The following is a 6421-nucleotide window of genomic DNA, read 5'->3' on the forward strand; positions in this document are numbered from 1 at the left end:
ACTATGCGACTCTTTAATTCCACCCGGGGGGGGTAAACGTTAATATTTAACATTATACATAGTTATTGTCTGTTTTTTCACCTGTATTATTATCATTCTTTAATTTAATATTATTTATTGTATCAGTATGCTGCTGCTGAAGAATGTGAATTTCCCATTGGGATTAATAAAGTATCTATCTATCTATCTATCTATCTATCTATCTATCTATCTATCTATCTATCTATCTATCTATCTATCTATCTATCTATCTATCTATCTATCTATCTATCTATCTATCTATCTATCTATCTATTATATGCTCTTTAACAATGCTGTAGCTCAGGCGAGTGGGTCCTTGCTTCTCATGGAGATCTGTCCTCTAGGTTTGCTCAACTTAAAGTGGGACTCTTCCTTCTGGGGATGCCCAGCTTTATAGGACCTGACCCAGAAGGAGTGTAGTTAGTTGCCCTCACTTGGTGTCTTCTTGGAGCTCTGGAGGCAGAAACAGGTGGCAAGGTTAGTGACAACGTCTCCTCTCGCTGTGAGGTGGTACTACATAACTTAGCTGAGCCTGCACCCAGTGTTGTGGCACTCCGTTGAGTGATTTTCAGTTTTTATTTTTAATATGCCCATCACATGTCAACTGACTATTACTGAAAATAACGTAGTAGGTCAAAGTCTACCTTCCATTGACTGTGTCACTTTCGATACCCCTAAAATCTAAACCTTTTAGTATATTAGATCATCTATCTACATCTTAGATCTGAAGTGCATTGCTCAACTCTTTGTCAGATATTGTGCAACACACAAACTGACAACTGCTGCTGTCTATCTGGAGTACATTGATCAAGCGATTCTCATGTTTAAAGATAAGAAAATAAACAAGTGACCACTTTTATAAAAGCAGATAACACTTTTCATACCGAGTGTGAAAGCAGTTGAAGTTGATTTAGGAAGCAGAAAACAAACCGTGAGAGTCAATTGAAAGTCCTTCTAAAGGTTATTTTTTGCATGTCCACCATGCATCATATGGTGTGACTATGACCGTTGTGGCCTTGTACCTGTCTTCTCAGTATCATTCAAAGGTAATGTGTTGATCAGGTTTTCGTACACTTGTGTTTTATTTGGTAGTTGCTGCCATTCCAGCTTTCTCAAGTGTCTTGTTCCCACTCTTGGCAAACATCAGAATAAAGTCTTGTGTGAATTAAATGAGCATATCAGATCATCCAGGCTCTAATACCTTCAATAAGCACCCTCCTGTTTTTTGAAAGAAAGCGGGTTGGCAACAGGGCCGTTAGATTGAGTAGTAAAAGCTCCCATGATGGTGAGTTTTACAAATTTTACACCAAGCACCCCCAGAAGCAAATGCAAAGTGCAAGTTGCTGTTATACTGAGATTCTGACTAAAATTACAGATTCAAAGTATGGGTTCCAGGAGGAAAGCTCTTCAGTTCCATGATGATTAATTAAAAGAAAACACACCAACATTTTCTTGAAATATTTTGTAAGCACCTTTCCTGTGGACAGGAACCTTGTTGATAATTCCTTCTGAAGCTCAGCTATAATCTACTACTAAATACATTCTACCTTAGAACTTTCTGAGAACATAAGACATTAGTCAGAATGTTTCAGCTTTTCTCTATCAGTAAGTAGATAAAGTTCAGAGAAGGAAAGTCACTGGTAATTACATTTAAACTTAAAATGGCCACAGTGACACATGCCCCTAAGAAACCATGCATATGCATCTTCATCTGTGTAGACTTGATGGCACCATCAGTGTGAAGCCTTGGAGCACAAAATGTAAGGAAAAGAATAAAAGTAGAAAGAACTTCATATATTTAAAGTGAATGAAAATGACACACCAGTGCAACATCACGTCTCTGACATACTGCCGCCTCTATATAATTACTGGTGGTCATTTTGATGCCACTTTCAGGGTAAAGTCCTTTTTCCTTTCCATGGCCACATTTCTACTTCCTGACCCTTCTGCTGGGTAAACATCTTTGTGAGTCATTTTGAATGGTCAGAGTGTCCCCCAATGTACTTGACCTGGGCAGGGACATAAACTCACATGGTACGGGCTGGTAGTTTTGATTGGCTGACTCTAGTTTATCGGCCGTGTCATTCCCCTTTGACCTACCGCCCATTTTTTGTATATGGCCTTCAGACAGTCTGGATGCTCTGTTGATTAAAGAGGGACCCATCACTGTCTGCATGGCCTTACAAGTACCTTTGTGGGAGTCCACCCTACTCGACAACCTATCGAGTGATTCAGGGTCTCTTCGGATGGCATCCCTTTTTCTTTTCCCCTCCTGAGCTTAGCATCCTCAGTAACATCCTCTGAGATTTGCGGATCAAGCAGGGTAAATTTTCCAGCAAGAGCTGATGTAGCTGTTGGAGTGACTATTACCCAGTTCCCCTTTCACCTAGATCAGGGATTATTTTACACTGCTCCCCTTTATTATGTACTATGCAGGGTTCACTCACCTGTATAGCCGAATCCACTTTAGTTATGGTATTAATGCCCTGCTGATGAAGGAAATGGCTCAGAGCTTCAAACGGGAGTCTGATCAGCTTTTCTACCTTCTTAACAGCAGTCTCTATGTTGATGAGGAGTAAAATAAACGATTTTAGCAGCTCCAGTAGGGTTACAAGCTGTTCCCATTCGATTGGCTCTTTGGGCTTTTCCATGGGTTGTCAGCGAGGATTTTGTGCATTTCTGACACCAACCGCTGAGTTGGACATGACCACAACTTCCAGCAGAGACTCCGCCAGTGCTACCGGTAAGAAGTATGGCTTTAGTTGATCGTGGACAGGACTGATCCGTCTTGGTGATATAAATATGTTGCTGGGATTGGAACATTCGTCCTACTCTGATCGATCACCACTAGGAGATATTAGAGAAGGACTCACCCATCTTGCTATTCTCTGTGGTTCGGCTGGGTTTTCTTTCAACTTTCCATGTGCCATGTTGATTTTCCTACCCTGCCCCGGGATGATACATGTGACTGTCCTCGACAAATAGGGTTCCTAGATTTGTGAAGCTAGATCAGCTGGACTGCTTGTCTGTGTCATCTTGACCAGGTGGGGTATAACCTGAGGCAGCAGCTGCGTCTTTCACACTGCACAGAGAGGGATCAGAACATTAATTAAAATAATTCTTTGGCAACCTTAGCGCACTATTGGCACATGCCTCCGCACCCGCCATTCTGGTGTAAACGTTGCAGAGGTTGTCCATTGCATTTTCCGACCACCACCGGTTGTAGCGCCACCCTGTCCTCCTCGCCACCTACCAGGTAAGTCCACAGATGAGCGGCGTTGTCTAGTGTCTGACTTCTTGGGATTTTTCAATTCTTTCTCGTGGATTTCATACCCATTCTCACTACAAATGGTCATGGAAGTGGAAAAAGAAAAAAAGAAAAACAAAGATAAAAATTAGCAGAAATCGTGTGGAGGATGTCCACTCACAATACAATTTATATTAAATAGGTTTCTGCCAACCAGACAGCCAGAAATCCTGCCGACTACACCAATTGTGATGTAAACCGGTGCATCAGCCTGCCCCAAACCCCAACATGAACACACATAGAGTCCCGGGTTCAAATAAAAGATGGTTTATTAACCAAATTCCCTTCAAGTTTAACAAAAAGCAAAGGTTTCTCTTTCTCTCTCTCTCTCCACAATAATCTATTCTCCTTTCACAATATTCTCTCTCACCACTGCACTACCCTCCTCTAGTTGAGTGTTGTTCTATGTCCTCCCAACTCCGTCTCACCTGGACAAGGGAGTGCGGTCCCTTTTAGTAAGGACCTGGGATTATTTCCGGTGTTTGGGCCACTACCCCACGGAAGTACTTCCGGGTCATATAGAAGTCCTGTTTTAGTGGCACCCATGGTCCCCAGCAGGGCTGTATTGCTAGACTACATCTCCCAGCATTCCCTACTGGTTCCCAAATGGGTGCTGATATGGAGGGTGGCTGCCATCTCCTGTTCTGGAGCAATAAAAAATCTCTAGCAATATCTTTCACTTCAATTGAGCTGTTCATCCATCTCCTCCAGCCATCACTTCCTGGTCTGGCTCCTTCCTTTCTCTGGTCGGGATGCTCATCCAACTCGTGTGGCATCTACAACACCAAAACTGCAACACTTGCAACATATAAATACAAATGTTGATTCTAAATCTCAACACTCAAACGTACAGCATCAATCCAAATCTAACTGATAAATAATTAAAATAACTTGTTAGAAAGTTCTGTCTTTGTTAGACAGAAACAGATAAAAACACAATCTATATATGAAAACAAATTTTCCAACTAATTTAATTAGTAATGTGAGAGTTAAGAAACCATTCAAAAAGTAACATTATCGTCATTGTTTTATTACAATTATTGCACGTCTTGATTGTTAACGTCTAACCTCTCATCCAGTAATAATTGAAGACCTCTTTTACTCATACTAGTGATGGAGGGGTGTGATAAGCTAATTCAAATGGACTTCTATGAGTTGTGCAAAATGTCCTAGCTGCCTCTCCCATAATTGTTTTAATCCTATCCCATTCCACAAATGGCATCTCTTGTGCTTGAGAACTTTATTTGCCAATGCGTACTGTTTTGTTTGAAATGGACTTTTGAATAGTAGACTGATGGACATAAATGATTGGGTGAGCTTTCAGGTTTAGCTGCCTTTCTTTCCCTTTCCTAACCAGACAGATTGGTAGCATTATTTGAATGAGTGCTTGAAAAGTGACAGCTAATTTCATTCTCTTTGAATTCTGCAATACTCTTCTGAATTATCAGGCATTACTATGAAGGGCCAAACTCCATACATTCATAACTCATACATTTTGTACATACTATATTGGTTTGTGTTTTTGTAATATTGGTTTGCATATGAAAACCAATGGCTTGTGTTCATACACCATGGGTTTGCATATAAACCAGACTGATATAAGTTTCTCTACTATTGGTTTACATGTGATCTACACTGACTGAGCAAACTGTTAAGAACACCTGTGCACTTGCATATGCAAGCAATGATCTAATCAGCCAATCATGTGGCAGCAGTGCAATGCATACAATCATGCAGATACAACTCATAAGCTTCAGTTAATGTTCACATCAAACACCAAAATGGGGAAAAATGTAATCTCGGTGGTTGTGGCATGATTGTTGGTGCCAGACAGGTGGTATTTCTATAACTGCTAATCTCCTGGAATTCTCATATACAACAGTTTTTAGTGTACAAAAAACAAAAAACATTCAGTGAGCGGCAGTTCTGCAGATTGAAACACCTTGATGAGAGAGGTCAGAAGAGAGTGGCCAGGCTGGTTTAAGCTCACAGAAGGGCTACAGTTACTCAGATAACTGCTTTGTACAGCTGTGGTGAGCAGGAAAGCATCTCAGAATGTGCAAGATGCCAAACCTTGAGTTGGATGGGCTACAACAGCAGAAGAACACGTCACGTTCCTCTCCTGTCAGCCAGTTGCTTATTGTGATCGGCAGGTGACCCCACCTCTTGGAGGGGACCACCCACAAAACACATGGTATATAACACAGACTTCGATACAGATACAAAACACATAAAGAATAGTGTAAAGCAAAGGCAAAAGAAATAGTAAGACACACAAATACATCAAAAATGTACAACAAAGGCTAAAAAAACAAGCATTTGAACCCCAGCCAGGAGAAGAACCTTGGCTGAGACATAACCGGTGATGAGCGGTGCCTGGTTTTCCTCCGGACTGAGACCAGACTGTTTAATCTTGGTTTCATCAGAATAGACAATCTTGCTTCTCAGTCCGAGAGTCCTTCAGATACCTTTTTGGTTAACTTTTTGCCTTCCATTTTGACTTTGACTTTTGATACTGTTTTGAAGCTCGATATTTTGTCTTTTTGGTTCTGACCCTGCTTTGTTTAGTGACAGACACTTCATCTCCTTCTCCATCCTTTACCTGTAACCTGACTCAGACCTCACTGTGTGTCAGTGCAAGGACATTGTTATGGGAGCCTTCTTGTTCATTCAGATGAAACTCTGCAAACCTAAGATGTGCCGCCATTTTCTTTTTGAAGAGAGAGACTTCTTCCTTTCTGCTCCTTCATTAAACCCAGACTGGTTCAGCCTTTTTCAGGTGGTGGAATAATAAACTATAATAATTAAAATGTTGACAGAGGTGTATAGATCTATAGAAGTAGTTTTTAACCTCTTTTTTGATTCCTTAGGCACCATACAGTCTGGGTTTTGGATGAATTTGTTGGTTCATCCAATTCTAAGAAAACTGGCAGCGCTCTTGAATTGTCTCAGTTCATACATAATCCTCATTACAGAATGATGAACTTTCAAATTAAAGTATATGGAAAGTGTCTCATAACTCGTACATTCATAGATTCATAAGCAGCAATGATTGTATCTTTGGAAATACTGCGTATGTCTTTTGTCCTTGTC

Source organism: Erpetoichthys calabaricus, chromosome 13 (assembly GCF_900747795.2).
Source record: "Erpetoichthys calabaricus chromosome 13, fErpCal1.3, whole genome shotgun sequence".
Taxonomy (NCBI): domain Eukaryota; kingdom Metazoa; phylum Chordata; class Cladistia; order Polypteriformes; family Polypteridae; genus Erpetoichthys; species Erpetoichthys calabaricus.